At 36.7% G+C, this 25678-nt stretch overlaps 2 long non-coding RNA genes across 5 annotated transcripts in view; one reads left to right on the top strand and one right to left on the bottom strand.

The window, feature by feature from the left end:
- Positions 1 to 19893, bottom strand: part of LOC140612133 (uncharacterized) — a 32370-nt gene extending 12477 nt beyond the window's left edge. The window contains exon 1 of the long non-coding RNA XR_012013446.1: positions 19675 to 19893. This is a non-coding gene — a long non-coding RNA (uncharacterized lncRNA). The remainder of the gene's footprint in view (positions 1 to 19674) is intronic.
- A 65-nt stretch (positions 19894 to 19958) lies between these two features.
- LOC140611970 (uncharacterized) overlaps positions 19959 to 25678 on the top strand; it is a 132440-nt gene continuing 126720 nt past the window's right edge. For all 4 annotated transcript variants that reach the window (XR_012013325.1, XR_012013324.1, XR_012013322.1 and 1 more), the window contains exon 1: positions 19959 to 20159. This is a non-coding gene — a long non-coding RNA (uncharacterized lncRNA). The remainder of the gene's footprint in view (positions 20160 to 25678) is intronic.

The raw sequence follows: 25678 nt of genomic DNA on the forward strand, positions 1-25678 counted from the left end.
TGAGATCTATAGGATGATTGGGAGTTAGTTGGCTGAAGGTTAGGAGAGTGAGGATGACAGACTTATTTTCTAGAAAGGTGAGTTTCAAGTGGAGAATATTGGATAAAAATGTGTAGCCTCAAATCTAGCCTGTGAAGCAAGACTATACAGGATGGCGAAGAGGAAAACAGAGCTGGATCAAATCAAGGTGCCTTAATCAGGGGCTAATATTTTGTATCTTAAATTTAAAGCTTGTTATGGTCATAAAATTGGCTCAGTGTGTGGGACAGATGATAGCATAGACATCTAGAACACCTTTGTTGAACTGATATAAGAAGGGATGCAGAAAGATTTCTTTTGGGATAGTTGGTTTCCAAGCAGTTTTGGGTAGTGTGCCGTAATGGGAAAATTACCAATTCTTATGGATTATCTTCTTTGTAAAGCATTATTATTTTGCTTGGAATATTATAAGTTCCATGATTCAAATTATAAGTATTAATTTAGATTCTGATGCCAAGGATAAGCTATATCTAAATTACATACAGCCTTGGGTTATCCATTCTGTTCTTTCAATCTCCTACCTCCATTAATGAGTATAATTAGAAGATGATAATGAGAGTCATCTGTAGGATTAAAAAGTCTCTTGGAGAAATAGATTCATTCCAAAAAAACCCTCAAAATATTAAACCACAGCATCTTCCAGAGAGATCATCAAGGGCATATTGCCTACTGGAGAACTTAATGTCCAGTATTCAAGACTCGGGTGATCTATGATTGTTTTGCTGCTTAGCCTCAAGAAAATTATCTGTATCTTATGGTTTGGAGAAAACACTTCTCTCTTCTATCAACTTATTTTCTCTTAATACTAAAAGAATTTACAGTCTTTAGAATTACGTAGCTTCCAAAACTGGAGTCTCTCAGCTATTGCCTTCTTTTTTATGCTGAGATCATTACGGGAAAACTAAGAAGACATGTAAGCTTTATTAATTTATTCCAAAGCTGGAATCTTTCTAAGCAGGTAAACACTAATATTGCAGGATTTCTTTTTCCCTATTCTCATAGGGTGGAGAATTATCGGTCTGAAAAAAACTTTGGTAAGTAAAAGGTCCCCATAGTAAGAATGAATGATGTTTCTCTATACTTGAGAAAGATGCTTGAATTATTTCACAACTTGTAATGTGAAGTGTGTCCCGACACAATCCAGACCTTTATTTCTTATATCATCATGCCAGCACAAAGCCTTTTCTCAAAGGCTATGTTCTGTTTTAAGAGCTCATTATGGGGAGTATTTACAGTCAATGTGTTGCCTAAATCAGAGTGGAATATACTGCTAAACCCTTAGATTGGGACCCAGAAGTACATAATTTTCCACTTTTCTTAAACTCGGTGTCCTTATCTAGAAAACATTGTGGAATTTCAGGGGGAAATAAAAAACCCTTAAATTTAGAAAACTCATTTTGAGCCTTTGTTCTGCCACTTACCAACTGTGTATTCTTAAAAACTCATTTAAAATAAGTCTTATTATCCTGATTTTACTGATGGGGAAGCTAACACCTACCTCAGAGTTGTAGGAATTAATGAGATAAAATAAAACAGTCCTTCACAAAGTAGCCACATATAGTTTCATCAGATAGTTCCCTTTACCAAAGCTGGAACATATAAACACGCTTTCATTATGAGCAATGAGAGGCTTGACATTATTAAATTAGTTCTTTAATTTTCTAACACAGACATATTTTTATTCTTTCATTTAACAAATATGAATTAACTGTGTATTTCTAAACCTTAATCACCAGGGAGAGTTTTAGGTGTTGAGAATAGCGTAGCACTTAAGCCACAGAGACCACACATTACTGGGGATAAGCCGTGGCTCCTCAGATACAGAGTGAACCAATGTTATCAGGACATCGAGGCTCAATTTGTACATATAATGTTCATTAGTTTAAGCCTTTCAAACCACACATTGAGCTCAAATTCTGAATTAACTGAACTGTCAGAACTGTATGCCATCCTAAGAATGCTTTGTAGAGTAGCACTGTTCTGTAAAAATAACTTTGTCTTATATTAAAAAAAAAAAAAAAACCTGAAAGATTCTGGAATGCCATTTCTTTCCAAAAGAGTAGCCATATTTGAATTTTCTTAGCAGCTTGCTGAGAGAGTGCAAAGCTAACAAGAATCAAAACAGACTCTTTACATAGTTTGTTTGGGTCTAGAGGAAATCTGTCCATGAGCTTTTGTGAAGGGGCCAACATGTCAGCATATGCCTGACTACAGTGAGTTTATCTTTCAATTGATTTAGTCCATTCTGGGGAACCAAGATGATGCAAGAGTGTGGCACATAATCAAGCTCTTTCTCTTTTCATTGACAGAGATGATACAAATGTTCTTATTCTTTTAGATCACTTGATCAGAAATAATAGAGTAAGAGACTATGCTTAAATTCCTACTACAGTTATTTTGTTCATGCTTTAGGATGTTATTAACATGTGGTACAATTTTTGCAAAGTAATGGTGATCTTTAGTCAAGAGATGGGACAGATCCATAATTCTGCTGCCTTGGGGTTTATACACAATTTCCTGGAACCTATGTTCTATTAACAGTCTGAAATAAGGCTTTGGCCTTCTAGAAACGCTTGAAATTGAGCTGCAAACATGGTGGGCATACTTCTATGGCATTCTTACAAACAACTCTTAATCTTGGATATTCCAAGGAAATGTCATCCCCTATTCAACGCTCCCATTTCTTTGAAGTCAACTAGTACACATATATTGCAAGGATATGAACTGAGACTAAGTTGAAATTATGTCGCTGAGTAGAAGACACTTTAGTTTTCTTTTTCTCCAGGTTTTTTGGACATTTTCTCTAGGCAATTTGTACAAGCCACAGCCACAGAACTCTGGAGAATATAAGAGCAGGTGCCAGAGAGGTAGAGCTGACACCTGACAAAAGAGTGGCTGTGGCCAGCAGTGTCCTCATATGGAAACACGTGAAGTGCTGTCAGAACTATCAAAACACAAGGGTTTGGGGGAAAGGTGGAGGCAGCCAAGGTCTCGCAGGAACAGTAGAAACACGTTAAGTACTGAAATGCCAATGCAAGGTGGAATAATTGTCATTTGCAATGTTACTCCTATCCACAGGCTGGTGAAAACTGGTGGCATATAGAAAATCAACTAGTATTATTTGAAAAGCAAATATGCCAAGGTATGTGCGCACACGCACACACGCTATAGTGTAGAAGATACTTATATAACAAGGTTTAATGATAGAAAAAGAATTTTAAAATGAGAGGAGCTAAGGGTCTCATAAATTTATGCAGGCTAATCTTGTTTCTGAATGACGTGGGGTCTCGGAATAAAACCCATAAAAAACCCCGGTATTAATTCTGGCTTTTGAAAACTTTTCTTAGATATGATTGTTTTCCTATTCACATCTGATACATTCCTCAGCTATAGACTACAGGAAGGCTGGAAGATGAAGTCTGAAGGAAACCTGTCCAGCCTGATCCTGAATGTCAGGAAACAAAATATATGCCAGGCTCATCACTATCAACATAGTTCCCTTTGTGTCGCTCCTCTGTTGCCCCCAGCTGTTTCTCTTTAAACATCATGCCTGGTCTTAAAGACCAAGCAATTCAATGATCAATTGTCAGAATTTCCACTGACTGTTCTCCCTTTAGCTTTTGGAAATTCTGGTCTCTCCCCCATGTCCTTTGCTTACCTGCCCCCACAGGTGTTCCTCCCACATTTCCTTTATTCCTCAGCCACATTTGCGCTCAGCCAGAGATGCCGCCCTCCCTAACTTCCCTCTGCTTCCTTCACCTTCATATCCCAGTGGTCTTTTCTTTTTCTGATACTCAAATGAGTAGAGTCTTGTGCCAAAGTTATGAGATGGAAAGCAACATTATGCGTTCAAAACCTCTAAGCAGCCAAATGTAGCTGGTGCATGGCCATGCAGAGATTTACACAGGATAAATTAGAGGAATAGGGTTCAGTTAGATAAAATCTTATAGTTCACTGTGAAAAAAAAATGTGAATTTTTATCCAAAGCACAATACCACTTCATTGTAAAATGAGAAGCATAAACAATATATGCTGAACATTTATGAAGGAAAGAGATCATTATGAGTTTTAGGGAAGATTTTGCAGAGAAAAGAGCCTTTAAGTGTGGGTAAAATATGCATTGCCAAAAAGGAGGCAGGAGTGTCATGAATGTAAAAGTCATGTTTGGATGATGCCAAATTAGTATTTCTGGCTGGAAAGATGTGTTTAGGGAGAGTAGTAAAGGATAGGTGTGGAAAACCAGAGTGGAGCCATACTATGAGAGGCTTCAAGCTCAGACTGATAAATTTGTACTTTATCCTTCAGAACCAGCCTTCTCCCATGCCTTTTACTTATTTGTCTCCCAGAATCAGCTTTGGGTTCTATTTGCTCTCTTTATCCATCTGCCTCATGGTGAAGGGGTGCCTGCATCTGTTCTGAGTCTCTTGTCAATTTCTCCATGAGGCAGATGGTCTATTTCTATTTCCAGACTTTGCCAGATCCCCCTGAGTTTTTCATCCTCTATCCCTGAGGATTTATTGCCAGTGCAGCAACAGATACCATGTGGCAGATGAGTTTAGAGGATAAGTTTTAATAGATGTATTCACCAAGGAGCTATTCCAGCACATTATCTAATGTCCTTTTCAATAGGAAGCATCTTCTGATCATAAGAAAAAATGGCAAAGAGGAAAGTCAACACCATTTAGGTTGGGATTAAGTTAAACTATTTTTATTGGTTTTCCTTTGAGTTTGTTTTTCTCCCCAGCAATGATTTTATTGTAACATTTATCCTATTGGATGAACCAAGAGACAAAGAAAGTTATTAGATATGTCCCATCTTTGAAATTGAGTCCTTTTACTTTGTTCCATATTCCCAACAGATCTGTATCAAATATCATTGACATCAGGCCCCAAATGTTCTGGTCTGCCTCAGCAATCCCTACCAAAGCAGTGTGAGAGTTCTTGGTTTTGGTTCAGCTAACCAGAATCTCCTCTTGCGTATCCACATTGTTAACTCTAACTAGATCTCCTCTATGTCTATGTGGCAGATTATGTCTTTTCTAAGAGTATCATATATTCATCATATAAACCAGTCATGGCATTTCCTTGAGTTCCATAGCAATGAACTGCTTCTGGGTCTCTTACCAGCCATCACAAACTGCATGCCAAGAGTCACCAGCCAAGGGGAACCAAACAAAACTGGACTGAATCAGTATAAATTCATTATTCATTTGAAAACCCTGAGTGCTTTCCCTAGAGATGATAAACCCATGAAAGTTCTATGTGCAAATGAGTTGTTGATGCAATTAGGACCCCAAAGTAGATATCTCCAGCTATAGGCAGCCACATGGCTTGACTGCCAAGCACAACATCAACCTCTCACTTTGCATTTCGATGTCTACCATTACCACAAATCACTTAATTACATGCATTCAGACCTGAAAGACTGAGCTCTCGCTGATGTGACATGATAGATTTCTCTGCAGGTGAAATGGGATTTTTACTGGCAACCAGGTACAGGGGGTTTTAAGAGTTGTAGCTGAATCAAGAACAAAAGATGTTCCTACTGTTTTTTTTCCAGGATACCCCAAACTTTGGCCTTTCCTTCACTAATGGGTTCAGTTGGAAAGCAGACCTAAGAAAGGCTAGAGGTAAAGTAGGGAATGGGGAGGAGAGGAGTATTATAGTTAGAAATCAAATCTGTTCTCATTTACAACAGAGAATATAATCTTTGGGGAAAGATGAAAACTTATTCTTTTCTTTCTTAAAGCTTAGAATCTTTTCTCTTTTCAGAGTTCGGCAAGATATCCACTAGTTTCTTCTAAAGCTTTTGAGAACTTTGCCTCAAACATAGCACTAAAGACCCAAATATTCTCTTTAAATATCATAATACTATTTTAAAACCTAAGAAAATTGTTTTTTATTTGAGGATAATATTTTTAAAGCAGATCAAAAGATTGGCCTAGAGCCCTGACAGCTCACCTTTATAATACTTATTTTTCAGAGCTGATCTTCATCTCATTTCACATTTATTATTAGAATCTTGCCTTTTTCATTTAAAAAAATGTTGGTGGAATGCGTACAGACTTACAGTTAAAAGGGAAGGAAAAAAGGATGTCAAAACAGTGACATAGTTCTTCCTTTGTCATTTTAATATTTGTTTAAAAAGGGATCAGAGAGCTACACATGAGTGTGCACATGTGCACAGATCATGTACTTTGCCTTTTGTGTCCTCAACACTCATAATCTATGGAAGTTTATTTAACATTTACAGAGCTCAAGAGTTAATCTTTTCTCAGTATCTGGATTCTACTGAGAAGGACATAATGACAGAAGCTAAAGGACAAAGTGGAAAGACATAACTGCAAAAAAGGTGAATTAATAAACTCTAGTTTAAAAATGTACATGTGACTGTGAGTTTTGAATAAAAATGGTAGCTACATTTTGAATGACTTAGCTTAGCCAAATTTCTTGGTTACCCCAAATCTGGCAAAGTGTCTCCTAGAAATATTTCTAATCAGTTAATCATCCAGGACAACCTTTATCGGTGTCTAGACAAAACCTCTAGAGAGAGGAAAAAGAGGCCTTCTCTTACCAGAAGTGGAGAAATTTTGGTCTCACTTTTGCCAAACTCCAGTATTTCTCTCATGTGTCTCCATTCTGGCTTCAACCAGATTGTTTGAGAAGTGGATCCTGGTTTAATTCTGAAGTCTTATTTTTCTATTTTTTTTTTTCTGAGACTGGAAATGAAGGGTATACTTTGGTTTGATATTTTTCTGTCCATGGAAAAGACAAAATCCACATTGGAAGAGTGGACTGAGGCTAGCATGAACTTCCACAGAAATGTGCTTTTGATTTAATCTTAACATATATGAGCCCAGGATATATTTGGAGGGAAGATGCCTTGGGCTTCCGGGCAACTGGCGTCTAAGTAGTTTATGATACTATTGCTTCGCAATGTCTTAGACTCTTTTATCTTAAAAGAATCCTTGCCCCTGCAGAATAGGTTACTGATACTGAGTACTGAAACCCAGAGTATTATAGCGCCCAAGAAACAAAACCAGCAGAGAGAAAATGTCCTTGCTCTTGTCACAGTACATTTTTAGAACTAAGCAGCTGATTTTATTTTCTAATGGAAAAATCTGTGAGTAAATTTTAATTGTGCTGTGAGGGAAAAAAAAAACCCATTTGCAATTGAATCCAATTACAACTCATTTGTGATTAAGATTTTGTATTTAATATTGATGGGCTTATATTGTTTGCTTATTACTGTCTATGGAGAATTCAATATGAACAATATATTGAACACAAAATACAGAAATGCCTATTGTTTCTTTATAAATATTGGATTGGATTTATAGTATATATATAAAAGGATCATTTGTTAAGAGTATTTTAAAATAAAAACGTACATATGCATAAATGAATAGCACCAGAGTTCTGGTCTAATGAAACTCTGTAAGAAGACGTTACACAATGTTTAACACAGACCCTGAATATGAAATATTGGGTTAAGTTCAGATAATAAACCTTTTCAATTCCCACATTTCCTTTTGGTAAAATATGTAAAGATGATTTTTCTCAGTGACGTATCAGACATTATTAGACTTGATTTAATAGCTAAGCAGTTCATTGTCCAACTTTGAACTATATCATGGACAGGCAAAAATTTGTTGTTCCAATTCCCCCTGAATCATTTTCATTCCAAGTTAATGACCTCACAGGATGGGAGAGTCTACCTTTAGATTTAGTAATTATACTTCATTTATTTGAGGAAGAGAAAATAAAGCATAATCTCAAATAATCACAACCACAGTGGGTAACAAAGGAGGATGGCGAAGTAAATTATGGTCTATTTATATAAGCAAAATCCTAAGGACATAGATACATTCAAAATATGCTCAAAAAGCATTTTTAAATGAATAAAAGAACATTTTAAATGAATTTTTAAATAGTAAAAGACAGGATGGCATGATTATAAATAATTAAAGATACATAAAGTACTGACAAGAAACATAGCAAAAAATTAACAATTGTTTTATCTAATTTGTGAATTATAATTTTCTTCTTTATACTTTTGAAATTTCCCAATTAGTATAATGGGCATATATTATTTTTAAAACTGAGAAAATACACAGTGTTAATATGATAATAAATGTGAGTTAATAATTAATCCTCTGCGCAAAAGAGGATGCCATCAAACCCTGAAGAGGAAAGAATGGTTTTCCGGTACTCATATGTTATAATCCTTTTCCTTGCAAATCTAAAAGACAGTGAAAGCCAAAGGGAGAGAATCATGTTAATTAAGATTTTGCTGCAACAAAGCTGAAGCCATAGATATTGCGGTCCCTCTGTCCAACATCAATGTGCTTTCCTGGCCAAGGCTCATTCCATAGGAATTGCTTCATTCTACTGACATGTTCTTAGCCAATCCCTAGTGCTCATGATTCAGCTGAGATAAATGGCCTTTTCTGGTTCTCTTGCCATCAACCCCTGCTACTTATGCCTTCAAACCAGATTGTTAACTCTTGGGAACAATGTTCCCATAATATTTTGGCATTTAAAATATATTAGAGTGAATGGATTTTATAAATCTAAAATTTGCTGAATTCCCAACATTGAACTGCCTAGGGTTCCTTGCACAAAACAAGATGACAGTTTTCCAAGCTTCATAATTTTTTTTTTCATTCTATTAACAGGGTGGAACAAAAAAGCTCTTTCATGTGACTGTTTCTTAGTCCAGGAATAGTAGCTGGGTCTCACAGGGCTGAAGGTGGTGGGGAGGAGAATAGATTGGGCCTTAAAAAACTAGGAACAATTAAAAAAAAAAAACTGGGGACATTTAGGATATAATGGGATAGGCTTGTATGGAGAAAATGAATATTTCAGATTCAAATGTTGAAGAACTTAATAACGCTGGGAAAAGGCAAAAACAGAACCTGAATTTAGGGTCAGTAGATCCAAGACTCTGGAAGAAGGTGAAGTTGAGATTAAAGCAAGGATATTTCATAGAGGGAATAGTGAATCATCATTACTAGGTCATAGTTTCAGAGAATATCTGGTGTGCTGAGCCTCATTTATGAGATAGCAAAAGTAAGAAGTCAGATAAGATTAAAGGACTAGAGTGTACAATGTGTCATTTATGGACCATTTAGAGAATTCTCAGTAGCTCGTACCTTGAAGATATCCATTTCTAAATATAATTTTGTTTTAAAATCTACTCAAATTTCTTAGTTAAGTATTAAAGAAGAAAGTTAACGATTTAATTTTATCTAAGCTTCTTAACTATCTAACCCCAATTCAGTATGCCACCGAGGAGGCAATAGTAAGTCTCACAAAATGGTCAACAAAGCATCAAAATTATTTTATCTGGTAAATATTAACTCATTATCTCTATACCTTATTGAGATTGCAGTGCATTGCCATCAGTGAATCCTAACTTCCATAAAGGAGAATTAATATCAATGTACAACAGATAAACTGCTGTTTGCAAATACGTTGTTAACCGTCTGAAATCCCAAAGATAATATTTATAATGAAACAAAAATAATTGGTATCTTACTCATGTATTTATTTGTCATTCATTTTTTGAAAACCTATTACATGTATGACTGGATGTTAAGGTAGACCAGAAGATTGCAAAGGAAAAGAGACATAGCTCTTGCTTTTAAGAAACTTGAAAAGTGACGGACAAGAAATGAATGTGAAATATTTTTGAAATATTTTAATAATGATAATAGTAGTGATCAGACTAGTCCCTTCAGCTGGAATTATCTCACCACCATCCTTTCTTCCTGCTTCACTGCTGATGAAGTTCTCCCTCCACCTCCATCCCACAAAACACCAGACACAGGTACACTATGCAAAAGGGAACGCACAGGAAGGAGATTCAACTCTTGCTAAGCTTTTTTGTCACCATAGAATCCCTACTTGCTTCTTATAAAGTAAAAAGGAGCATCTCTTCTGGCAGGCCCTGGAGGAGAATAATGATTATCTATGTTGTATATGCCCACTGCTGTGCTAAGTCCTTAACGTGCATTGTACTATGAGTGTTTCCTGAACTCAGGATCCAGTTGTGGAACAGAACAACTGACCAGTGGAGAGGCAGGTTAATACTGGCTACCAAGATGGGACATTTTGATCTATAAGATGCTAATCTGCTGTCAAAGGTACCGTTAGAAAGTATGTGGATTGGGCATTCACCTGCCCCAACACTGATAAAAGAAGTCCCTCCAGGCACTATGAGTCTATGAGAGAGGGAAAAAGACATTCTATTTAAAGGGACTTTGTCTTCAGAAATAATTCAAAATAGTGAGGTAGCAAGCAACAGAGTCTGGAAAGTAGAGGGTAAGGATTGAAAAACAAACAAACCCTCAAATCTAAAACATTTTTAGGGAGAAAACGTATCTTTGGTTGGGTTCATTCATTTTAACACCTCATATCTTTTATTGTTCTTTATATTCTCTACATGTTTGAATTTTAGTTAATTGCTAGTCACTTCCTTTACATTTTTTTGCCCAAGATATATAAAAGTATATTGATGATTACATGAAAACACCTTTCAAATGCTGAAATCCACTTTTCATTCATTTGTGTGTGCTTGTCTCCAATTCAAGGGCTGGGACTAATAGAAACTGTGGTTTGACAAAATTGGACAGCTGCCTTTTATCCCAGGACTGTACAGGCGACAGTCTGGCTATGGATGTAGTGCATTTTAGACTTAGATCTACTTGGCCAAGAATAATAGAAGGATTGTACAATATGTGTGATTTGATACTCTCCATCACCGTGTAGAGTTAAGACAAATCTATGCATATTAATTAAAATATAAGAGCACTTATTTCTCAAAGGATTTGCAACCCAAGTGATTCCGGTAACCGGGACTTATAACTATATTCTCATTATGTTACCTTGGATTATGGTAAACCAGCAACCACAAATGGTGGGTCTTAGTTCTAGGTCATATCTGGACCACAGATGCATTTGGTGTGAACAAGTGTTTAAAAACTAAGGAAATATACATAAGATTACAGATTTCTGACTTCTGTTGGACGTTGTCACTGGACGACAATCACCTGTTGCTGAGTAGCACTCATTCCCTTCAGAGAGTATGATTTCACTTTTCCAAGACCCCATACTTAACTGCACCATACCCTCTTCACTTTCTTCACTTTTAATTTAAATCACGTCCTTAGCTCTGTTTGCATTAGAGTTTACAATTCTTGGTGTAGACTCTGGCGTGCCATTCATGAAATTCACGGTTTTTGAAAGTGATAAACACCTTGAAAATTAAATGACATTGTACTTGTAGCATAGATGTGAAAAAGAAATACAGCACTAACTTGCAAATGAATGCTCTAAGAAAAAAAATAAAACCTGGAATCTTCTGGATCTTGGTTTGGCAAATCATGTGAGTTAAACCCCATTGTCTGCTATGAATGGATACAGTATATTTTAATTTGTTTGCATGTTGAAATCATACTACCCTGGGCAAGTTTGAATTGTGTACACTATAAAACTGAGGGCCAACACCCCCAAGCCATTACATTTAGCGGCTGGTATTTGATCTGTTAAGTTTCTATAGCTTCCATCTACTCTGTATTGATCTGTGCTGAAGAACTGGAGAGTATTGACCACCAAAGTAAGCTGCAGTTTGCATTGTTTCCATTAGATGGCGCAGAAGATTTTTGAGGTCCCAAACAAACCCGGAGCATGGGAGAGCTCCATGTATGATCAGCTATGGGGAAACACCAGCAATTTCAGTTCCACCACACCTCTGTAGCTTGTAGCAGGAATCTAATTTGAAGCGTTTCTAGGGAGGAGTTATTTGGTAACTGATGAACCATTTTTTTTTTCCCCTAACTACACTAGTAAGGTGTAAAACCATTTCCTTTGAATTGAACTCTCTTGTTCCTTGGTTTATAGCCTTATTCCTTATCAAACTTGAGGAAAATAAATAGTTATACCAAGTATTGCAAAAGATATGGGAGAGAAAAAAAAAAACGGACACTTTTAACGCATCAGGAAGCAAGTGTCAAAGCTAAAAAAGCCCATGAGATACCAATCAAAATTTCTAAAAACTTTGCAGCTCTGTATAATTACCAGAGCTTGCTATCATTCCATTTATAGTCATTTTTGTCCAAATGCCCTTTGAGTCTTTTCACTCCCACTAACACTGTTTTTTTTTCCTTTTCATAATTTAGGATAGGAAATGGTTTTCAATATTTTGGATAAACTTGAACTTAGTCATATCCCAGTTCTTATTATCCTAAGCGTCAATCATTCCTGATCATTACACACCCTCATTTGTGACTTTCAGGGTTTCTCGGGGTTCTGGAGGACTTTCGGCATCTCTTTTAATTCAAAGCAAAGTGCCTTATGCAAATTTAATTGGAAATTTAAAAACTCAACTAAGCCCTGCACTTGGTTTTGGTCCATATGTTGATATGGAGAAGGAATTTGAGCCTGAACCACTAAAATGTCTGTTGACCTGGCTTGCATATCTCTAATTCTTCACTTTGCATGTGTTGAAAGACTTAGAGAAGTCCCACAAGACTTCATTTGCTGGCCAAAATGCAAGCTCAGTGTTTTAAATAAATAAGAAGAAACTTTTCTATCAGATAAGAGATCTCAGCATACTTGAACCAAAATCTATTGAGCTGGTAACACAAAGTACACAATATTGATAAATGGTCCTTTTTGACCTCTAATTAGTCCAATCTCTTCCTCAAGTGACTCATTCCCATTATCCTCTTCTATTCAGTAGACTACATGTTGATGTTTCGAAGGCAGGCCCTCTCATAGCTCAAACTTACACAGAGCCATGGTGATAGTACTGAAAGCTGGACTGCTTCAACCATCTCTCAATGGAGAAGTGAGCATACAAAGCAAAGGTTATGAGGAAATAATGGCAGAAAGGGTACATTTAATTCTGGGTCCTTTCCATCCTCCGTAATGTAGCTTGTCAGTAATGAAGGGTGTGAAATTATTATTTATATAATATGTAGTCCCATTTCAATAGAAATGAAATGGTTCTAAGGGGAATTAAGGACATAAAATCTGCAACTTTGGAAAAATAGTACAGTGAACAATGAGTCATTGTTTCAGAGGACGTCTTGGGTACAGAACAATTAGAACTAAGAGGATTGCAAGCTTAACTGAGGTGCCTCACTTAAAACTGGTAAAATAGAAGGAATGAATTCCATGAGGTCTTTATTAGTGTAAACCTGTGGATATTAGGACTTTTTTATAATGATGTTAATGGCACAATTAGCATAGATGACCAATTTGAAAGAACTAAAAATTTAACATTAAAGATATAAAAATAGAGATTAGGAGAACATTATGACTTTCTTCTTGAGCATGGAGACAAGGCATCAGAGAATCCAGGTGCAGGCTTTATTCTTACTTAGACTGAGTTACAATTCATCTCATAAGTCTTCCTTTTATTGATTCTGCTTATAGTCACATATAAAGCTTTAAGAATACAGGATGGTGCTTTTTATGTCCTTTAGGATGCAAGCAGGATTTTCTTTTCTTTTTTTTTTTTTTTTTTGTGGTCATATTGAATCCTTCAGATCCACCTCACACACACACACACACACACACACACACACACACACACACACATTTTTTTAATCCTAAGCTTTCTGAGAAACCATTCGTCTTGTATAGCATGATATTCTGGGTTCCTCTTCCTAAAATTCTTTGATCTTTTAATTTTTTATTTCATAGATGCTTGATCATTATAATTGCATACTTTTGACCACATGCATTTTTTTTCAAATCTGAATAAACATGTGCACTTAGAAATGCACATGTAATCTTGATGATATGACAATAGTATTAATATCATTCCAATACAATAATATCTAAAAAATAAAAATATGATTTTTAAAGAAGTGAGCAAGAGCAAAAAGACAGGAATATCAATACACTAAGATAAGAATGGGAAAGTTTGAAAATAAATGATTATTTGGCAATTGGAACCAACACTCTAATTTCACTTTTAGTAGTCTTGTTCTTCTTTGTTCAAACCTGAAAAGAAGGCATTTGGTTGTATCAACAACATCAGATATCATTACATGTCTTCCACTCTAAATTCTTTAGCAGATTCTGAGAAGAGAAAAAAATTGTGGAAGGAGAAATCTGGGAGAAGAGCTAACCTTTCTCTAGAATGGTAGAAGTCAGCCTTTTGAATGTAACAGCTACTGTTATTAACTTAAATTGAAATAGATTTATACTGTAGATTGTCTTCTCTAATACTAGGATAAGTTTGGACTAATGGTGATGGCACCATCACTTTCAACCTCACTTATGAGCCTGGTAGAAAGGTGGAAAGGAGGTAGACAAAAGCTCAAGTATTGAGGAAAAGCAAAATTAACTGGTCCAGATAAGGACTGAGAAACTGACCTTGGACTAATGATAACAGCACAGTTTTCCTTTTACATCTATCTATCTATCTATCTATCTATCTATCTATCTATCTATCTAGGTTTTCTGAGAAATACTTGTGTCATATGAGGTATACATGGGTGTTCTGGAAGAAAACAAAAAGATACCATGAGATTGAAAATCGTTATCCCTCTTAGAAATTCAGAATGTACTTTAAAGTAGTAAAGATCCTGAGAAAAGATGCTCCAAAGAACCCTGGTTATGAGAATGTTTCAGATTTAATTGACCAATATCAACATGTAACATGAGGTTTTAGCAAACTGGCTTGAGGAAGAAATAGAAGATGTTAAAATGATAGTGTTAAAAGTTAATAATACAAAGAAAGATTTTCAGCCCCCAAATATAAACAATTCTAAAGAAAGTCCACTTTCTTTCCATCAGTTCTAATCTTCTATTAGGCAATACCTAAGGATATAGAGCAATTAAAACAAAATAGGGGAAGCTGATTTGGTTATTTTCTCAGGTCTTTGACAAATAATCTTAGTTAGGAAAAGTAGTCGCAGGTAAATTTGCTATCACAGGCTAAAGTTTAAAACATAATTTTATTATGAAAATTGCAATTTGTTTCCAACTTCTTAAACTCCTTTTTCCAACTTTTATACTTCTTTCTCTGGGTCTCTACTATTGTATCCACTATTAAACCTTTTCACAGGAAAGTTTAACTGACATTTAACTTTAGTATGAAAAAAATTATACTTGTACATTAAGACTTTCACCAATTATTTTAAGATAACAAAAATTTTATCCATATTAAAGGAATTTTACGCAGCCATTAAAACTTAGAGAAGAGTCTTGAAGTAGGAACTTGAAATATGCATGAGTTTCTTTAGAAGTAAAACTCACTATTTGCAGGTGATATGATAGTCTATATACAAAATCCAAGACTCTACCAAAATACTGCTAGAACTGATACATGAATTCAGTAAAATTGCAAGATATAAAATCAACTTACAGAAATGTGTTGCCTTTCTATACAGTAATAATAAAGCAGCAGAAAGAGAAATTGAGGAATCAATCTCACTTACAATTGCACCAAAAATAAGATAACCTAGGAATAAACCTAATCAAGAAGTGAAAGACATATACTCTGAAAACTCTAAAACACTGATAAAAGAAACTGAAGAGGACATAAAGAAATGGAAAGATACCATGCTCATGGATTTGAAGAACAATTATTGTTAAAAATGTCTATACTTACCCAAAACAACCTAGACATTTAATGCAATCCGTATCAAAATATCAACAGCATTTTTCACAGAACTAGAACAAACAATCCCAAAATTTGTATGGAAATACAGAAGACCCCAAATAGCCAAAGAAATCTTGAAAAAGCAAAGCAAAGCTGAGGCATTACAGTTCCAAACTTAAGTTATATTACAATGCTACAGTGATCAAAACAGCATGGTACTGGTACAAAAATAAACACACGATTAATAGAACAGAATAGAAAACCCAGACGTGAACTCATAACTATATGGTCAATTAATCTTTGGCAAAGCAGGAAAAAAATATCCAGTAGGAAAAAGAGAGTCTTTCCAACAAATACTGAAGGAAAAACTGGATGGCAACATGCAAAAGAATGAAACTGGTCCACTTTCTTACACTCAACACAAAAATAAATCTAAAATGGATTAAAGACCTAAATGTGAGACCTGAAGCCATAAAAAATCCTAGTGGAAAACACAGGCAGTAAGCCTTCTGACATCTGCCATACCCACTTTTTTCTACATATGTCTTCTGAGGCAAAGAAAACAAAAGCAAAAATAAACTATTGGGACTCCATCAAAATAAAAAGCTCTGCACAGTGAAGGAAACAATCAAGAAAACTAAAAGGCAACATACAGAATGGGAGAAGATATTTGCAAATGACATGCCTAATAAAGGGTTAATAGCCAAAATATACAAGAACTTATAAAACTCAACGTCCAAGGCAAAAGGACCCACAGTGACCACCGAGCTGAATGCAGACAGTCTCATTAAGGCACCCACCTTGAAATAGCCAAAAGCCGTAAGTGACAAATTACCACCAGGTACACTTCCTAAGATTACCAAAAAAGGGAAAATTCCATATGTCTCCATCTTCCCTTACTCCTCCCTATAACTATGGCCCCTCACCACTCCCTCAGCACAGACAGTCTCTCCTTTGCTGTCCTGGCCACTGCTCCTTTGTAGTGCATTTAATAAAGTTCTGTCACTTTAAAAAACAGCAACAAAGCTTAATACCCCCCAAACGAATAATCCAGTTAAAAAATAGGCAAAAGAGGGGTGCCTGGGTGGCTCAGTTGGTTGAGCATGAGTCTCTTGGTTTTGGCCCAGGTCATGATCTCACAAGTCATGAGATTAAGCCCCATGTCAGTCTCCACACTTAGTGCGGAGTCTGCTTGAAAATTCTCTATTCCTCTCCTCCTGCCCCTCCTCCCATTCACATGCTCTCTCAGGTGTGTCCCCCCAAAATAAAGAAATAGATCCTTAAAAAAATAAGCAGAAAACATGAATATACATTTTCCAAATAAGACATACAAATGACCAACAGACACATGAAAAAGATGCTCAACATTACTCAACATCAGGGAAATGCAAATTAAAACTACAATGAGATATCGTCTCATACCTGTCAGAATGGCTAAAATCAACAATACAAGAAACAACAGGTATTGGCAAGGATGTGAAAAAAGGGGAACCCTCTCGCACTCTTGGTGAGAATGCAAACTAGTGCAGCTATTCTGGAAAACAGTATGGAGATTCCCCAGAAAGTTAAAAATAGAACAACCCTACAATCCAGCAATTTCACTACTAGATATTTACCCAAAGAATGCAAAAACACAAATTCAAAGGGATACATATGCCCCAATATTTACAGCAGCATTATCTTCAGTAGCCAAACTATGGAAACAACACAAATGTCCATCTACTGATGAACACAGCCATAAAAAAGAATGCAATCTTGCCATTTACAAAACCAGTGAGTTATTATGCTAAGCAAAATTATTCGGTCAGAGACAGAAACAAAACAAAAAAGCAAAGGGGAAAAAGAGAGATAGGCAAACCAGGAAACAGATTAACTATAAAGAACAAACTAGTGGTTACCAGAGGGACATGGTGGGAAGATGAGTTAAATCAGGTGATGAGAATTAAGGAGTGCGCTTATGAGGAGACCCGGAAGATGTATGGAAGTGTTATAATATTGTATACCTGAAATGAGTAACACTGTATGATAAGTGGAATTAAAATAAAAACTTAAAAAAAAAAACCCATACCAAAATTGGACTAATACATGAAAAAAAAAAAAACTATATATGGGTTTACTACTAATCTTACCTATTTTTCTTTTACAATTTTAAAAAAGATTTTATGTATTTCTTCATGAGAGACACAGAGGGGGCAGAGACACAGGCAGAGGGAGAAGCAGGCTCCCTGCGGGGAGCCCAATGCAGACCCGATCCCAGGATCCTGGGATTACGACCTAAGCTGAAGGCAGACGCTCAACCACTGAGCCACCCAGGTGGCCCTCTTTTACAATTTTCTCTTAGTATAAAGCTCAGCTAGATCTTCTTATAATTTATAACCTAAAAGAAATAGATTTATCTCATGATTAAGGATTTTCAGTATAGGGTATGTAATGTTCATATGTGTAAATATACATATTACCATAACGTAATATTGAAAATAAATGAATAAGGATTTGTCATAAATGGATTTTGCCTAGTGAGAAAACTTGTCTGGACAAGCTTTGGCAGTTCTGTTCAAATATGTGTATAAGTGACACAGATTTCTCAATTTGCCTCAATGGATTACTTCAGGGCAAATTGTCAGGTGGATAATGCAAAAGAGGCCAAGATTATCTTTTGTTTTTCCTTTCACTAGCACTAATATATTTTGAGATTTTTCACTCATCATTTTTGCAAAATCTGCTCAGAATGTGATGGGAAGAAATATATCGAGTGAAGAGATGGACGTAAGACAAATGCAAGGACAGTGGATGAATTAAATGGCCTGGAACACAAAAGTCCCCAAATAGAAATATAGCCCCCAAATAAGAAGTCTCCCAACAGTTCATTGCCTCTAATGATTATTTGCTTTCATCTTTCATCAACTTTTCCCGAATAATCACATGAGAACTCCCACGTAAAGAAAAAGGGAGGTTACTTAGAGAAAAAAATCACAACCAAAGGTGAAGGAATGTACTGAAGAGAATAAGCAAAAGAAACCTGTGAGATGCTTACTATCCCATGGCCTTGCGTATTCTGGGAGAGCTGCACTCGGGAAATTATGACCTAGACTCACACCTGAGAGAAGCAAGGTGGTCAAGGCTAACCACAGGCCTAACTAGCCTTGAACAACATTGCGAGGTATGAGTTTGTCTTCTCTACTCTTCACTTTCCCTTCACTTTCTGCAATTTAGGGATGTTTTAACTGCAAGAAACAGAAAACCCAACCAAGACTGGCTCTATTTAAAAAAGGAAATTTACTGGCTCATCTAACTGGAGTCTAGGAGCAGAAGAGAATTCACTGGGGCCTAACAGCATTTGTGAGGCTATTTCTGTATTTTTGTTGTCTCTATTCCACTTCCTTAATGTTGGTTTTAATCTCAAGTAGGTTCTCATTTTGCAGCTCTAAGACTGCTTCCAGCAACAACTGGGGTTTCATGCTTTCTTGTTTGTGCCCGCCAAGGAAGGAAGGATTCTATGTCCTGGCATTCTTAGCAAAATCCTTTAGGTTCATTTTGATTGGCCTAACCTAGGCCACAAACCAATATCCTTGGACCAGGGGGATGTAACAAAATGAGCCGATTGGATTATGTCTGAATAAAGTACCCATTCTTAAACCATCTACCATGGTCATAAGGATGGTGAATTCAGATTAGCCTAATGCAATCAGGGTCCACCTCTGGAAGTTGAAGGGGGTTTAGTTCTACCCAAACGAGATGCTAACAGTGAGGGCAAGAGTGTGTGTGTGTGTGTGTGTGTGTTTGGGTGTTGTGCAGAGAAACATTGTCTCTGTACCATGAAGGAGGAGAAACAGTGTCAGGCAGCAAACCATAGATGCCCATTATAGCACTTCCTTCCTAGATCCATAGTCCTTGATCTCAAATATCTAGCCACAACCCTATTTAATAAGACCTTAAATGTATATATATTAGCCTCTTGATTCATGTAAATTAGTTCAATTAGAAAATAGCTTGTAATTCACTTGAAGACTTACCTGAAGAAACATTTTTGAGGGAGAAAACTTCTTTAGAAAGTGATCTGCGTAGATATGTGTATGTGTATATACAACATGTATATTGTATATTCAGTGGTGTTTATCAAGAATGTGTACAATATCTTTAAAAAAAGACAAATTATAACATTATCACTTAAATGTAAGACAATATCTTGGTTAACATCCAGACATGTTACTTTTCTATTGCTGCCTTGACAAATCATCACAATCTTAGCAACTTAGAACACTACCCACTTATTAGCTCATAGTCTCTGTAGGTCGGAATTCTTGCGCAGCTTGGCTGTATTATCTAGGATCCCACCATCATAAAATCAAAGTGTCAGTCAAGGTGATAGTTTTCACTTGGAACTTAGGATATTCTTTCAAGCTTACCTGTTGTTGACAGAATTCAGTTCCTTTCTGTTGTAGGACTGAAGTTCCCATTTCCTTGCCATGTGACCCCTTTCATCACGAAGCTAACAGAGGTATGTTGAATTCATCTTATGCTTTGAACGTCTGCGCTTTCCTTTTCTGATCTTAAGGGCTCATGATGATATTGGGTCCACCTGAATAATCTAGGATACTCTCCTTAAAGTATACTTAGTTGCATTTGCAAACTTCCTTTTGCCATGTAATATAACCAGATGGAACATCATGGAGTAAAAATCGGTGGGGCTGGGGTGCAAAACTCTGCTTCCCACAATGGATAGTTCATTTTCTACCCTGGTGAAAAGAAGTGGAAGTGAAGGAAGCACACATAGGGAAGAACCCAAGTGTGGGTTCTTCAGCTTTCACATCTTGGTGAATAACATCCTTATATCTATTGATATATGTATATACATATGTAAATTACAGAAAGATAAAAGATGCTGAGACTTTTCATTTGTTCTGATTTAGGCTTTAAAACGTCTGTTCTGCAGACTAGGAATCAGTAATAAGAAAAACTTTGAAAGAATCTGCCTGCATTTATCTTCTGTTTCTCTTTTGTCAGACAGTACAAAGAAAATTAAGGTTTTTCTTCTTTGCCATACATATAATACTCAGAAGTGAAAGCTTAATTAACTTGTCAGAATAGTGGCATCTCCTTTCTTGAACTGCTGTATCCACCTTCCCAAAAGATTTGAAAAGGAATGAACGTCCCCAACACCTTAGATGGAGGAACTGCACATCCACAGCAATCTTGCCCTCTAACACAGCTTCCTGTCATTCCACACGGTGTTTTCATCCGTCTGGGTGAGCACACGCTTTCACCATTTGTTAAGAAATGTCTACAGTGCGGAACGACGATTGTTTCATAAGGTAGGGCCCATCAGGTTGCAAAGAGGAAGCAAAGCAGAGCAGCTAATTACCATGTACCAAATTCATCTTTTTCAGGAAGACAAAAAAAATTAAAAGAAGTAGTTGACAATTCCAGTGTTGCTTCTAAGTTAATTTTCACTTTCTCACAGTTGACTTCTTAGTATTCTGCTGTTTCAGAAAGTGATGCTCTCAGAAGCATCTCGAATATCAGACCAGATCCTCTCAATGTGTACTCTTTCCTCTGGGTCTAAATTATTTGGAAGCCGCATAAACGCCTTCCACGGGCCAGAAGACTGAGCATAAATTGTTTTTTTAGGTTACTGTGGGTGATTCTAGGGATTTGAGTTAGTTTCATAGTGAAAAAGATTGACAACCTTGTTTTTAATCTTCGACTTTCATTTTCTTATGCCCTCCCTGGACTCACACCAGATCTTAGGTTTTCTAGAAACTGCTCCCTGATACCATCCCATACTGAAAATTCCTTTAATCTAGAATCTCACGGATTTGATTTTCTTAGGATTTACGTACTTGTGTTGCTGAGTTATTTAATCAAGTTTTTCATCTCACCTCTGCCAGTGGGTTCCATCTTCCCAACTGAATCACAATATGCACAGAAACAGAGACCACACTTTATATTCCTAATGACTGCTGATTAATATAATTGGCTTGATCATGATCCTACCATCTTTTTAAAAAATTCCCAGTCTGATAACTCCAACATCTTTGCCATGTCTCACTCTGGTTCTAATGCTTGCCCTATCTGTTCAAACTGTATTTTTTGCCTTTTCGATTTGTCTTGTAATTTTTTTTCTTGATAGACAGACATGATGCACTGGATGAAAGGAAATGCTATAAATAGGCCCTTAGTAATGTGGTGGTAATGTGGTGGGAGGCAAAGTTTTCTATAGTCCTATGAGTAGCTTCAGTCTTTTAATGACTCTCTATCTCTGGAATGTGAACTTCACATGTGCTTCTCGGTCTGCCCACCCCCCCCCCCCAAGAGGAGCAGGATGGCTGGAGTGAGCCAAAGTTGGGTATTTCCCTTCCCTGCAGTCAATTAGGCTCTGATAAAACTCCAGCACATTGCATATTGGGCTCTAATTAATTAGTTTATCCTGAAGGCAGATCTTTTAAGAAGAACAGATGCACTGGAATATTTCAAAATGGCTTCTTTCACCTCAACCCTACAAGAAGCAGGATGGGTTTTTCCTCCAATGTATACTGTGAGAACTTGATGAAACTTCTAAAGGTAAAATTCACAAAAGTGTGAGAGCTCCCCCATTACTGAGTTCCCTGAAGCTTTTAGCTCTCAGATTTGTCTATTCCGAGCCCCTTGCAATTCGTTATTGCAGTTTCTGTTTTCCTGCCCTGCCACTGGTTCCCCTGGGGTGGTATGCTGCTGGATTTCTGCCCCCATAACTTGTGATTTTTCTGTATTCGCTTGTCTGTCTCTCCAATTTCGGGGACAGGCAGTGGTTTGCCCTCTGATCTCACTTCTCTGATGAACTTAAAAGGGATTGTTGATTTTTTTTAATTTCAGCTTTTTATTTGTTAGGCTCAAGTGATGACTTCTAGCTAATTTGCCAGGTTAGAAACTGAAGTCTTCAGCTTCTAGTTTGTAATTTTTCATTTAACACGCATTTGCCACATGTCAGGCACTGTTTTTTACAAATATTCATTCACTTAATCCTCTTCCAACCCTGTGAGGCAGGTATTATTATCCCCATTTTACAGATGAGGAAATTGAGTCAAGTAATAGTTCTAATAAAGTTGAACCTGGGATTTTGCATCCTTTATAAGACAAGATCATCAAATTATGATTTCCAGTGTTCTCTGCAATGACTTAGAGAACTCAAGAGAAGTACTTATTATGAACTCCTATCTTTCGAATTTCCACGAGATGTGAGTTATTCCTCTGCACTCCTTTGGCTTCTGCTTTTTCCAGGTGAACCATGGTCCAGTCCTGTTTGATTAGTTTCCTCACTTTCAGATTACTCAGTAAGACTTCACTTTCCTCTAGAAACCAAACTCTCCTATAAAAATGGCTTACTTGTTGTCTATCTGGCTTTGCAATAGAAAGAACCTTATGGTTTATCAGATGTATTAGATACCCCTTTCCAAAAGACAGTGCCTTAAAGCAAAGTTATATTCCAGATGTAGGCAGATAAAATATGCCTTAGAGAAAAAAAGTGAATGTCACAAAAACTGGACAGAGGAAACAGCAGGAAAAACATCAGCAAATTAGAAATTAACTTGGGTTACAGTTCAACCATGAAAAAAACGAACCTAAGAAAGACCGCCCCTCCTCAGCATGTGTGCTGCCGAAGCAAGCACAAGACCACCCCCTCTGCAGAAGGTTCTCCACTGACAAATTAGGCTGTGAAAGGCTACTTGTAAGTGCGTGTGTTGGTAGATCCAGAGACCTACCCATACCATCTTTTGGTAGAAAGCAAAGTTGATGCTTTTCTTTTTCTTTTTGAAAGTAGCATTTTGCTTAACCTGTACATTTTTAAGTGAAAGTTTCAGAACTAGAGGGGCTTTGGTATGATTGGAAGTGTCAAGGTAAGTAAATATTTACCAACTTTATCATTTATCTTTGCCACAACAATGTTGCATAATAAGCAAATCCAAAATTTGGGGGCATCCTACGGGATTCAGTTTGTTCAGGTGTTTGAGTTACCTGGGTGCTTCTAAATTGGCTTATCTGAGCTAAGTTTGTTCATGTGTCAGTAATCATCTGCAATTTGGCCAGGAGTTGGCCAGTCTACGAAGACCTTAGCTGGGTTAATTTAGCTTTGTTCCACTTGGTCTCTTGTCCTAAAACAGGCTGGACTGAGCTGACTTTTGTAGTGTATGCAAACGCCCAGGAGAAAGAACAGACACAAACAAGGCATTTTGAGACCTAAGAACAGAACTGGCACATAATTATCTATGCCATATCCTATTAGCCAAAGCAAATTTCCGGCCATCCCAGGTTCAAGGAGCAGAGGAAGAGATTACATCTTCTTCTGAAGGGAGGAGCTGTAGAGTCACATTGAAAAAGGTAAAGAGTTGTGGGTGAGGGGAACAGTTGAGGCCCCTTTTTGAAATCCATCTCTCACACCAATCTTGTGAGTGATAGTACAACACTCTTGAAGCAATTCAAACATATTTTTCTTTATCATATCAAATAAAGATTTAATTCAAACAAATTTGTGGACACTAAAGAGAAAACACAATGACTATATCAGTGGGTCCTTTTTCATAGAAAATGCTAGCCCAATCTTCTCTCTTCTTCAAATATAAATATATCCCAAAAGCTCATGATGTTCAACTAAGTTAGATTTTTTCTTTTTTTTTCTTTTTGCTTAGGAGAAAAATACATCTATTTGTGGCTTGATTATTTGTTTTTGAAGCTATTGTAGCAATGTTGTCATGTAGGGATAAGAAAAATGTTTTCTTAGAAGGTATTTTTTTTCTGAGCAAATCTCACAATGCCTAAGCCCATCTCAGCTTTCAGTGAGCCCTGGAACTCACTACATAGTCCTATCTGCTTGTAAACTCTGTGGCTACTCTCTGTAATTGCTGGATCAAAGACCCCTACTCCTTCTTGTGCCCTACTGAGAAAGTCTATTCCCTATTCTCATTATGAAACGTGCATGAAAATCTTAAAATTACTGAGTCCTACATATGCAACTAATTAGATTTGGCTTTTTGGCTTTAAAAAAAAAAACTATCAGGACAAAAGACTAGAAATATTTTATCCCTGACATTTGCTAAGCTGTATGAATATTTGGAATCAAGATAGTATTGAGAAAGCATCATTTGTTGCTAACAAACATGCTCCCTGACAAGAAAATCTTTCACTGGGGACTAGGAATAGAGTATCTCACTTACATTGTAATTGAGAAAGACCTATCTTTCAAATCATTGTGGCTCCTATTTAGTAAACTACAGAGTAACCTATGAAACACGTGTTGCCTTTAAAATGTCCACATGGTGCCATATGGGCTTACACAGATCCCTCTTCTTGTAAACAAGAATGAAATGTGATCTATCCACATTGGGTGTGTTCCTTAAGAATAGTGTTTTATCCCAGATTCCCAATGAAATATTCCTTTAGGGAAATAAGTGTTAACAGAAAGTACCTTTCTTTAAGATCTACTATAGTAAAAAGCTTTTTTATGCATGGCAAGCAAATAGCTATGCCAGATAGACAAAGACTCTGATTGAGAGAGAGAATTCACAATGCCCCAGGTGGTCTCCTTCTTCCAGCTTCCCTACTTTTAACTCCTGAAACATATATGTGGGAAAAGGACAGTGATAAATCACCCACATTAGTGGAATCCCTCTAGGGAGAGTTCTAACTTTTTTTTTTTCTTCTAAAACTGCAGGAGGAATAAATAATAGCTCAAGCAGTGACCAGCATAGTCTAAACTGGTTTCTTCCTGTTGTTTTGATAACCATGTCAAATAGCTAACAATATGTGCTGCCATATGACAGGGTGGTCTGGTAGCAAAGCATAAGCACCAGTGAGAGGATCTTTCAATGACTGGTTTTGAGACTTTGAACAATGCACTAACTGCTTCAATTCAGGAATCTCTAAAAGGAGGCAATGAGGCCCCCTTGACCTACTTCAGGTGAATGATAAAAGCATGAAATAAGCGAACAGGTGTTTGAATGTTATTAAAGGTGCTACAGAATCTAAAAGATTACTGTAATCATT

The sequence above is a fragment of the Canis lupus genome, chromosome 20, assembly GCF_048164855.1.
Source record: "Canis lupus baileyi chromosome 20, mCanLup2.hap1, whole genome shotgun sequence".
Lineage (NCBI taxonomy): Eukaryota > Metazoa > Chordata > Mammalia > Carnivora > Canidae > Canis > Canis lupus.